The following is a 12,414-nucleotide window of genomic DNA, read 5'->3' as shown; positions in this document are numbered from 1 at the left end:
GAAAACAAAACTACTCAGAGTTGAGGCCCCCACAAGGCTTTCGCAATTACATCTCATGTGCTGCAGTCCAGCCATATTTGGAGTCAAGAGCAACTCATTTGACGGGGAGTGACGTACACTAACATTCATCAAATGTGGGGAGAAGCCAGGGCACTGCAGACAGTGTGTTCTTCTGCTGTTCCTTTGAGTAATTCCAAATTGGCAACAGCAAAAGCCATTTGCTAACTTCATATCTGGGCAATGCACAAAATTCCAGTGTTTAATCAACTGAGCACTGAGTTTTTGGCTTTCCTGGCCACATCACCGCAACACATTTATTTTTTGTATGTGTGTGGCCAGAATAGAAGTAAACGTTAGATTAAAAATGATATAATGCAGGTTTACTTTCTTTCCTTGCTTTCGCTGGGTGCAAAAAAGTATTTTGAACACGTTTAAAAACACAGCGCTTAAATAACTTTAATGATCAATTAATCTAAAAATTTTAAAATCAGGTAGTCGTTTCGTAAGATGAATTACGGTCATCTTTTATCTAAATGATTCTGTGGTGGACTAATAGCCCCATACCGGGGGTGTTAGAGTCAGGGTTCAGCCAACGCTGCAGCAGTGGGCTGATTTTCAAGGTGACCTGACATTCGGCCATGAATTAGTGCCTTGCATTTTCACTTGATTAGCTAATCCCATCGGGGTATTAGCTTGTCTAGGAAAGTGCTCATTCATGGAAAAGGGGGCAGGAGGGGGTTGGTGGGACACGGCTGAAAACATCACGCTTAAGGTAACTGCAGTTGAATTGTGAGCGCTGGTCTGCTTGTGCTCCCCATGTGGGAATGGGGCTGGTGAATTGTTTTAAAAACACCTGAGATTGAGAAACCTAAAGCAGGTTCCGGCACAGTCTGATTCCGATGGAAGGGACTGACCTTTTTGCTAGAGCTACCGTGACTGATGCTTATTCTAAGGCGATGTTCAAAACAAGCTGTTTTATACTTTGGTGACCAGTTCTTTCCATGGATTGAACTTTTGTTCTATAGATTGAATTGCTCTATGTAAAAGCAGTTTGGGATTTTTTGCCTGAAATTGGAACCAAATGCAGCTGTTAAGTAGCACTGGGATTATTATTATTTTTTTCTGCTATAATTCTGGATGTAAAGATTTATGGGGGGGGGCGTTCTCTGACTCTTGTAGGGTGTGAATACAGACAGCAGCAGCGATTTGATGACACTAGCCACAAACCCTGTGAACTGGATGGCCGACAGGTGGAGCAGCCACAGCACAAGGCAATGCACAATAGGGATGGGAATCGTTAGGAATTTAATTACGATTCCGTTTCCTTAACTGTTCCAGTAGTTTTTTTTTTTTTTTTTTTTTTTGAGGAAGAATTATTTAAAAATGAGAAATGCAATTCTTATTGGATTTACTCTCCTCTGCAGTCTGTTGCAAAATAATGAGATCCTTTAGGATTTCTACAGAGCAGATATAACAAATCAGAAATAAATGTAATACAATTCTTGTAAAAGGTGTGTTTGCTGACTTTTTAGTGACATATCCAATACAATAATTGATCCTAACTAGGCTATATCTGGACTGTATCTAAACAAACAAAAAATGTGATGGCATATGTCATTCATTCATTAAAAAAAAAAAAAAATTCTTGTATCACAAAACTTGTGTATCTTTAATTAAACATTGTCATATGAACAACCAGTCAGTAACTGCACTGCTTGATTAAAGTCTCACAGGTCTAATGTCACATGATATACAAGTAACAGTTCCAGAGACAGTTTAGACTGTGTTCTATTGTCTAATGTTGTACTTCAAGCTTGTAAAACTTCAACAGTTCTTTTTAATTTCGAGTTGGACATTCATAACTTGCACATCAGTGTAAGGTTAATACTATACCGGACTAGACCGGAAGCGCTGTATGTTTCGCGCTTTAGATTCAAAAGAACCGGCTCATCTAAATTGTTCCTTCGGGAATCAGGCCATACCAGAATCTGTGTTCTGTTGAATTTTCGCACTGTAGATTCAACAAAGCAGGCTCATAGGAGTCATTTGTTTGTGTGTTATATACGCTTTTGACCCAGTAGAGGGCAGCGCTGCTGCAGAAATGCATTGCTGGAAAAACTGACAGAGTATTTCAGTATGATGTTCCAGCCGCATCGGCAGAAAATTCACACAGGGGAACTGTTAACAGAACCAAAAGTCACGAAGATCATCCGATTCCGGTATTTTGTAAAAAATGGAACCGGTTCGGAACAAGAACCAGTAATGCCCACTCTACATTGGAAAGATGAAGCAGAAGAAGGTGTTTTGTGGGAGGGTACCCCTGCAAAGCCATCCCTGGCCAAGAAACACAAAAGAGCACCAAGCAGCTGCATTAGGGTCTTCGGGGCTCAGCATGCAGGATAAACACTGGCGTAAGAGGGGCACGGTGAGGGGACTGTGATTAACAGGGAATCATTCCAAAAGGGAAACAGAGAGGAGTTTACATGCTGCAGCAGCAGCAAGCCCAGGCATGTCTCTGCAACACACTGCAAAAAGTGTGGAGTGCAGCATGTGTTAATGTTTATGTGCATGTGTACTACCTAAAAAGAGAGAGTCCTAAGTCAAAGAATTTAAGAATTGCAGTCTATCTCCATCTATAGAATATTTGGGGAAAATTATGGGCTTTGAAGTGAAGCACTCTCTGACAATAAGGTTAACAGCAATCTCTGACCCATATCCATCACTGTCTCTGTGGGTTCATTATCATCAAAGCAGCTCTTTGAAGAGGAAACACTCCTCAAATTGATAATGAGTCTTTCCTTCTGCTAGAGATATTAATCAAAACTGCAAGACACCATCTCACCAAAAAGGCATGAACAAAAACATCCCGACTGTGGGAATCATTTTAATTGCATGAAAATGTATGTGTCTACTGAACAGCTCCCTTCTGTCCCAAGCAACACTGACTTGACCAAAAAAACATATACACCATATATCAAGCCAACCTTAAAGTTCTGATTTGCAGAGTAAGAACATTCCTCCAAGACGTGACTCGAACTAACTGACACGTTGCTATTTTATGCCAGCCATGCTCACAAACAATAATTAATAAAGCAGCTGTCTGCAAATTTTCTGGAGCAGCACAGCTGTGTAGACTATTTATAAAAGAAAAAATTCCACCTCACGCTCACTGATCACTTCACAGTTGCTCAGAAATAAAGTATAAGACATACTGAGATGCAAAAAATTTATCAGAAATATGAAAAAGGGCCAGTTTTATGCATGTATTCATGCTTTCCAAGATATGAAGTGTTAAAATCTTTGAAGACATCAGAATGAGGAGCATGTTCGAGCCAGGGTCATGATGCCCTGACAAGACAAGGATTAATTTACAATATGCATAAATAAATCATCCTTACTTCTAATGAAACTTTAAGGAAATCTAGCTGAGTAAGAAATAATTCAGTTCCCTATCTGTCACTCACTCGACGTTGTGTCGATGTAGTGACACTAGGGGTCGAACTTGGGAGCCCCAATCACCTCTGATATTTGAGAAAAGCCCAATGAGAATTGGCGAGTGGAATTTGGTATAAAAGAAGACGGCTTGCATCCACTCATTCAGATTTGTTCTTCGCAGCCGATCAGTGTTGAAAGCTTCCCACAGTCACCTCTACAAGTGTTTAAAAGGCTGTTGGATATATGGCGCATTTACAGCGGGTTCTCCCTTCTCGCACAGATAAGTGCAGAGAACGCCCCTGGGTGCTTCAGCAGCCACACTAAAAGAGTTTATTTCCTCTAAAAGAGTAAGCACTGACAGAAAGCATCTTTTTAAAGATGTCTTTCCGTTTATGTGCAGTTCCTAGGTGCGGTCGTTATCTCTCTTCTTCTGACGGCCATGATCGCTGTCTCACGTGTATGGGTCATAGTCAGCGTTTAATGTCTCATTCTGGGCTCAAGATGAGGATGAGGTATCGATCACAGCATCGGAGAGCGGGCTTTTGCAGTCTGATGCTGAGGACCATCTGGTGCAATCGCCCAGTCAGAGGCCGATGCGGAGCTGACAGAACTGGCGTAACTGAGTCAGGATTTTTCTGTTCTGCCCACAGATTTTCTATCAGATTGTGGTCAGAGCTTTGTGATGGCCACTCCAATACTTTGACTTTGTTGTCTTTAAGCCATTTTGCCACAACTTTGGAGGTATGCTTGGGGTCATTGTCCATTTGGAAGACCCATTTGCGATTGAGCTTTAACTTCCTGGCTGATGTCTTGAGAATTTGCTTCAATATATCCACATAATTTTCCTTCCTTATGATGCCATCTATTTTGTGAAGTGCACCAGTCCCTCCTGCAGCAAAGCACCCCCACAACATGATGGTGCCACCCCCATTCTTCACAGTTGGAATGGTGTTCTTCGGCTTGCAAGCCTCAACCTTTTTCCTCCAAACATAACGATGGTCATTATAGCCATTTTTTATCATCAAACTAGAGAACATTTCTCCAAAAAGCAAGATCCTTGTCCCCATGTGCACTTGCAAACTGTAGTCTGGCATTTTTATGGCGGTTTTGGAGCAGTGGCTTCTTCCTTGCTGAGCAGCCTTTCAGGTTAGGTCGATATAGGACTCATTCTACTGTGGATATAGATACTTGTCTACCTGTTTCCTCCAGCATCTTCACAAGGTCCTTTGCTGTTGTTATGGGATTGATTTGCACTTTCCGCACCAAACTACGTTCATCTCTAGGAGACAGAATGCATCTCCTTCCTGAGTGGTATGATGGCTGCGTGGTCCCATGGTGCTTAAACTTGCGTACTATTGTTTATACAGATGAATGTGGTACCTTCAGGCATTTGGAAATTGCTCTCAAAGATGAACAAGCCTTGTGGAGGTCCATGATTTTTTTATGAGGTCTTGGCTGATTTCTTTTGATTTTCCCATGATGTCAAGCAAAGAGGCACTGAGTTACATCCTTAAAATACATCCACAGGTACACCTCCAATTCAGTACACCTCCTATCAGAAGCTAATTGTCTAAAGGCTTGACATCATTTTCTGGAATTTGCTAAGCTGCTTAAAGGCACAGTTAATTTAGTGTATGTAAACTTCTGACCCACTGAAATTGTGATATAGTCGATTAAAAATGAAACTATCTGTCTGTAAACAATTGCTGGAAAAATTACTTGTGTCATGCACAAATTAGATGTCCTAAGTGACTTGCCAAAACTATAGTTTGCTAATATTAAATCTGTAGAGTGGTTAAAAAATTTGTTTTAATGACATCAACCTAAGTGTATGTAAACTTCTGACTTCAACTTTATGACAAGCCGGAGGTTTCTCCGGCCTGAATCGGGTGGTGGAAGAGTGTGACGAGGAGGAGGGCGTGGCCAGGCCGTGAGGACACATGCCCGGCGCTGAATTGTCCTAATCAACCAGGAGCGGGATTAAGATGAGCCGGAGGCACCAGTTTGAGGGAGAGAGACACACACAGGTGGCCGCTGTGTGTGTGTCTGTGTGTTTGTGTTTGTTTAAGTTAATTATGTCATTAAAGTTATGTTGACTGTTCTGCCAGTTCCCGCCTCCTCCTTGCCTGTCCTGTGAACCCCGTTACACACTGTAAAGAACTTTGTCTCATGTATGGGAGCGACAGCATGACACACAGTTCTGGGAGCATTATGTGTTTGCGTTCCTCCTTCGTTATGTCTTTGCCGTGCAAATCTATCATATAATTTTCAAAAGTGTCAATAAACCTGCTCTTCGGCACAGTAAAAGTTTGAATTTGACATATTTGCTCTGCAAACTCTTTGCAGGCTTTGGATTTTCTAGACACCGTTATTTCAGGATGACCAGAGCAACATTTCAGATGCGATGATATTGGTTAGTCCAGTTATGAACAAATTATTCAGTCACATGAATTTTTTGATGCCCATCTTGTATTCCTAATAAATTCAATTGGAGTTTATTCAGTATGTGTTTCAAACATAGTTTATGCACATTTTGTTCTTATCGAATAAAAAAAATTTCCACCTCAAGCATACAAATTTTATAAAAAATGCGCATTTTGGAGATTTTATTCACATCCTGGTGTTTCCATCCAGCAGTTTTTATGCGATATTCCACAATGCACATAAAAAACATTGATGGAAACATAGCTAGTGGCAACAGTATTGGACATGACAGTAATGCAGGAGAGTAACAAGTGTAATTTTACTGTTTATGTCTCTGTTTGTATGATATGTTTGGAATTTTATAGTCAGCTGTTTTTTAATCGCAAAATAAACCATGATCAGGACTCCAATGGGGAGCGGGTCATGCTTATTACATGGTTACCAAAGAAATACATAATTTCTCATGAAATATTAATTTGAGATTAAATGATTAAAATAGGGTAGAAAATGCGTAGCGCAATGAAAAACAATGGTGAAGTGTCTGATAGTAAGGCTGCCTGCTTTCTCATCTGTCTGCCATAATGTCCTGTATTTTGGCCGAAATGAACACTTTGGGACACTCATTTTCCCATATATAGACAGGGAAATTATCGAGGGAGACCCCCTCCACCGGTTAACTGGCGAATCATTCTGGGGAGATTGCCCACATGGCGACTCTCCCATATTTGCTGACACAGGATGCGTATTGAAGACTGGAAATCAGACAGGGGAATCCCTGGGCCAACCATGCCTTATAACACTCTTGCTACAACTGGAAACACATTTATTACCCCTTCACATTCACAGCTTGTGTTTATCTGTACTATTTTTGCTGTTTATTTAGTATTACTTTATCACCAAATCTTGTATGTGTGACGAATTTGTTCAGTTTTCTATTGTTATTTCATTCAGAGAAACTGTTGTAGTTTGTGTTTCATACAGAGGGTCAGAAACTAAACAAGGTTAAAAAAAAAAGTCACGTAATACTACATGATGACATTTTGTGCAAAAAAACCTTATTAACATTATAAGTGAACATCACGAAAGACAAATGAAATGAATATAGACAATATATAGATCACCCGGGCCTTCTGATTTCCTTGGTGAATTTGCAAATTCAGATCTAGTAGTTACTGTAGATAGAGATTTAATTGTTGGTGACTTCAACATTCACATAGATAATGAAAATGACACATTGGGATTAGCATTAATCGATATTCTCAACTTGCTTGGAGTCAGACAAAATGTGACACCAACTCATAACCATAATCATACGCTAGATTTAATTCTGTCATATGGAGTTGATGTTGATACTATAGAAATTCTACCGCAGAGCAATGACATCTCAGATCATTACCTCATCTCTTGTATGCTGTGATCAGCTAATTTTACACAATCTACAGCACGCTATCATTCAGGCAGAAAAATTATTTCGACCACCAAAGATAGCTTCACTAATAATCTTCCAGATCTATCTCATACACTCAGTAAGCCCCAAAGTCTAGAAGAACTTGATGAAATAACATGGTTATTTGACATGGTTATTGTCTTCTGTTGTTAGTTTGCCCCATACTGCATTTCCCATGTTGCACTGCCCTCATCACAGCCATCTGTTCCCTATCTTCCTCACCTGTACAATGTTCCCTGATCAATCATCTGTTTGTATATATACCCTTAGTTTCACTCACTTATTGTCAGTTCTTATGTTTCCTTGTATGTTCCTAAGATCGTTGTTTCCTTGTGTATTCCTATTTAGTTCTTTGTATTGCTCCACATAATTTGTATCACCTTCTTCATCATCTCCATTAAAAAGCCTGCATTTAGATCCATCGTCTCTCATCTCATCTCTGCTTATCTTTACAGAAGAACTAACCTCACAAATGGATCTAGCGGCTGTTCGAATTCTCCTCCTCACCAAAGGGGACTGGCCAATGGAAGATCATGTCTGTGAGTCCCTGGAGCTGGCAAATGGTGTACATTATGATGACCATGCTCTGATATCCTTCTTCAGAGCCGGTCTGAATGGAGCATTGAAGGCACAGCTACCTCTGGCAGACCCTCAATGGACATTATGCGAGTTCGTGGAATTGGCTCTTAATCTAAGTGGTTAACCTTTTACTGTAGGGAAAGAGGGAGAGGATGTTAATTCTCCTCCCACAGAGAATGCCCCACGGCCTTCCACGGCTCCTTCCTCCTGGCCTTCAACGGCTCCTTCCTCCTGGCCTTCCACAGCCAACAAGCCAACACCCACACCTGCCACGGCCAACGAGACAATGCCCACACCTGCCACGGCCAATGAGCCAGTGTTGCAAGCCTCATCCAACCCAGAGACAGCATTGCAAGCCTTGTCCATCCCAGAGCCAGCTCTCGCTGAACTATTACACCTGGAGTTGTTTCCTGCCCCTGTGCCCACCCCGAGTACCCTTCCTCCTCGGATGGTTCCATCCAGCATCATGGACTCCCTGGTTCCGTCCGGCACTGACCCAATCCCTGCCCTGAGGCTGCCTCCCAGGCCCCCTAACCCAATCCCTGCCCTGAAGACTCCTCCCTGGCTACCTGATCGTCCACCAGTTCCTCCTTGGCCTCAATATCGACCCCTGGACCATTCCTCGTCATCTGCTTCATCCTGCCCTCCTCATCCGTCTTTGGGCGCCAGGAGTCACCCTCGGGGGGGGGGGGGGGGGGTTCTGTCACAGTTTGTCACCTTTCTGTTCATAAGGACTCTTATTTTGACATGGTTATTGTCTTCTGTTGTTAGTTTTCCCCATACTACATTTCCCATGTTGCACTGCCCTCATCACAGCCATCTGTTCCCCATCTTCCTCACCTGTTCCCTGTTCCCTCATCAATCATCTGTTTGTTTATATACCCTCTAGTTTCACTCATTTATTGTCAGATCTTATGTTTCCTTGCATGTTCCTAAGATCGTTGTTTCCTTGTGTATTCCTATTTAGTTCTTTGTATTGCTCCATGTAATTTGTATCACCTTCTTCATCATCTACATTAAAAACCCTGCGTCTAGATCCATCGTCTCTTATCTCATCTCTGCTTATCATTACAGATAGTGTCTGTAGCTATAGACAGGCACTAAAAGCTGCCAGGTCAGCATATTTTAGCAAACTCATAGAAAATAACCACAACAATCCTAGGTGTTTATTCAGTACTGTGGCAATATTGGTTAGGAATAAAGCCTCAACTGAACCAGATATTCCGTCGCAGCACAATAGCAATGACTTCATAAATTTCTTTACTGATAAAATTTAAATAACAGAAATATGCAATCATCTGTCACAATACGTCAGAAAACAGTGTCTCATAATTGTCCTCACGTGCAACTTCAATCATTCACTGTCATAGGTTATGAAGAGCTAACAAAACTTATCGAAACAGCAAAAGCCACAACATGTACAGTGCATCCAGAAAGTATTCACAGCGCTTCACTTTTTCCACATTTTGTTATGTTACAGCCTTATTCCAAAATGGATTACATTCATTATTTTTCTCAAAATTCTACAAACAATACCCCATAATGACAACATGAAAGAAGTTTGTTTGAAATCTTTGCAAATTTATTAAAAATAAAAAACGAAATAAAATCACATGAACATAAGTATTCACAGCCTTTGCTCAATACTTTGTTGAAGCACCTTTGGCACCAATTACAGCCTAAAGTCTTTTTGAGTATGATGCTACAAGCTTGGCACACCTATTTTTGGGCAGTTTCTCCCATTCTTCTTTGCAGGACCTCTCAAGCTCCATCAGGTTGGATGGGGAGCGTCGGTGCACAGCCATTTTCAGATCTCTCCAGAGATGTTCAATTGGGTTCAAGTCTGGGCTCTGGCTGGGCCACTCAAGGACATTTACAGAGTTGTCCCGGAGCCACTCCTTTGTTATCTTGGCTGTGTGCTTAGTGTCATTGTCCTGTTGGAAGATGAACCTTCACCCCAGTCTGAGGTCCAGAGCGCTTTCATCAAGGATGTCTCTGTACATTGCTGCATTCATCTTTCCCTCGATCCTGACTAGTCTCCCAGCTCCTGCCGCTGAAAAACATCCCCACAACCTGATGCTGCCACCACCATGCTTCACTGTAGGAATGGTTTTGGCCAGGTGATAAGCGGTGCCTGGTTTCCTCCTGACATGACGCTTGCCATTCAGGCCAAAGAGTTCAATCTTTGTTTCTCATGGTCTGAGAGTCCTTCAGGTGCCTTTTGGCAAACTCCAGGTGGGCTGTCATGTGCCTTTTACTGAGGAGTGGCTTCCGTCTGGCCACTCTACCATACAGGCCTGATTGGTGGAGTGCTGCAGAGATGGTTGTTCTTCTGGAAGGTTCTCCTCTCTCCACAGAGAAATGCTGGAGCTCTGTCAGAGTGACCATCGGGTTCTTGGTCACCTCCCTGACTAAGGCCCTTCTCCCCTGATCGCTCAGTTTGGCCAGGCGGCCAGCTCTAGGAAGAGTCCTGGTGGTTCCAAACTTCTTCCATTTACGGATGATGGAGGCCACTGTGCTCATTGGGACCTTCAATGCTGCAGAAATTTTTCTGTACCCTTCCCCAGATCTGTGCCTCGATACAATCCTGTCTCGGAGGTCTACAGACAATTCCTTGAACTTCATGGCTTGGTTTGTGCTCTGACATGCACTGTTAACTGTGGGACCTTATATAGACCGGTGTTTGCCTTTCCAAATCATGTCCAATCAACTGAATTTACCACAGGTGGACTCCAATCAAGTTGTAGAAACATCTCAAGGATGATCAGTGGAAACAGGATGCACCTGAGCTCAATTTTGAGTGTCATGGCAAAGGCTGTGAATACTTATGTACATGTGATTTTCTTTTCTTTTTTCTTTTCTTTTTTTTAATAAATTTGCAAAGATTTCAAACAAACTTCTTTCACGTTGTCATTATGGGGTTTTGTTTGTAGAATTTTGAGGAAAATAATGAATTTAATCTATTTTGGAATAAGGCTGTAACATAACAAAATGTGGAAAAAGTGAAGTGCTGTGAATACTTTCCAGATGCACTGTATGTTAGATCCAATACTAACTAAGCCCTTAAAAGATGTATTCCCTGTAATCTCAGAACCTCTTCTTAATATTAACTCCTCGCTATCCTTAGGACATGTCCCAAGAAACTTTTAAATGGCAGTTATCAAACTGCTTATTAAGAAATTGATCTTGAAGAATTGGCTAATTATAGACCGATTTCAAATCTCCCATTTATGTCGAAAATACTAGAAAAGGTTGTGTTCATTTCTGCAGAGAAATAGTATATATGAACAATTTCAGTCAGGATTTAGGCTACACCACAGTACAGAGACTTCACTTATCAGAGTTACTAATGACTTGCTCTTATCATCTTATCATGGCTGCATTTCTCTTCTAGTGCTTTTAGATCTTAGTGCTGCCTTCGACACAATAGATCACGATATTCTCTTGAATAGGCTAGGCATTTGTGGACTTGCATTAGCATGTTTTAGGTTCTATTTTGCAGACCGCTACCACTTTGTCTGTGTAAACGAGGAATTGTCAAATCAAACAAAAGTTAAATATAGAGTGCCACAGGGATCAGTTTTAGGGCCTCTGCTTTTCTCCTTATATATGCTTCCCCTGGGAGATATTATCAGGAATCATGGAATAAGTTTCCACTGTTATGCTGACGATACCCAAATTTATATTTCTTCTAAACCCAAAGAAATTTCACAATTCTCCAAATTAGCAGAGTGTATCAATGAAATCAACGATTGGATGGCCAGAAATTTCCTTCTACTCAATTCCGACAAAACAGTGGTACTATTTATTGGACAAAAACCTCTAAAAATAAGCCGCTAAAATATTATTTGACTCTCGATGGATGTACTGATACATCATCTTCAACAGTGAAGAACTTGGGTGCTATATTTGATACCAATATGTAATTTGAAAATCAAATTTCCAGTGTTTGTAGAACAGCATTCTTCCACCTAAGAAATATTGCTAAGCTATGACACATGTTGTCTGTTACTGATGCCGAAAAACTAATTCATGCGTTCATGACATCAAGACTAGATTATTGTAATGCATTACTGGGAGGATGTCCAGCAAGTTCAATAAATAAACTTCAATTGGTTCAAAATGCAGAAGCCAGAGTGCTCACTAGAACCAAGAAATATGATCATATTAGCTCCATTTTATCATCAATACATTGGTTACCTGTTAAATTTCGTATTAATTTTAAAATTCTGTTAACTACTTACAAAGCTTTAAATGGTCTAGCTCCACAGTACTCAAGTGACATTCTACCACAATATATTCCATCACGTTCATTACGATCGCAAAATACTGGCCTGTTAATAGTTCCTAGAATATCAAAATCCACAAAAGGAGGTAGATCCTTTTCCTATTTGGCTCCTTAACTATGGAATAGTCTCCCTAACACTGTTTGGGACACAGACACACTCACTCAGTTTAAGTCTAGACTAAAGACTCATCTATTTAGCCAGGCATACACCTAATTTATTCTTCACCACATAATTAGGCTG

General features: G+C 41.0%; 1 protein-coding gene across 1 annotated transcript in view; it reads right to left on the bottom strand.

Annotated features, from left to right (window-relative positions):
• LOC127425911 (pappalysin-1-like) overlaps window positions 1-12,414 on the bottom strand; it is a 224,140-nt gene that overhangs the window by 169,221 nt on the left and 42,505 nt on the right. The gene's annotated exons all lie outside the window — the stretch shown is intronic.

Source organism: Myxocyprinus asiaticus, chromosome 3, assembly GCF_019703515.2.
Source record: "Myxocyprinus asiaticus isolate MX2 ecotype Aquarium Trade chromosome 3, UBuf_Myxa_2, whole genome shotgun sequence".
Classification (NCBI taxonomy): domain Eukaryota; kingdom Metazoa; phylum Chordata; class Actinopteri; order Cypriniformes; family Catostomidae; genus Myxocyprinus; species Myxocyprinus asiaticus.
This window is presented reverse-complemented; position numbering and strand designations above follow the sequence as displayed.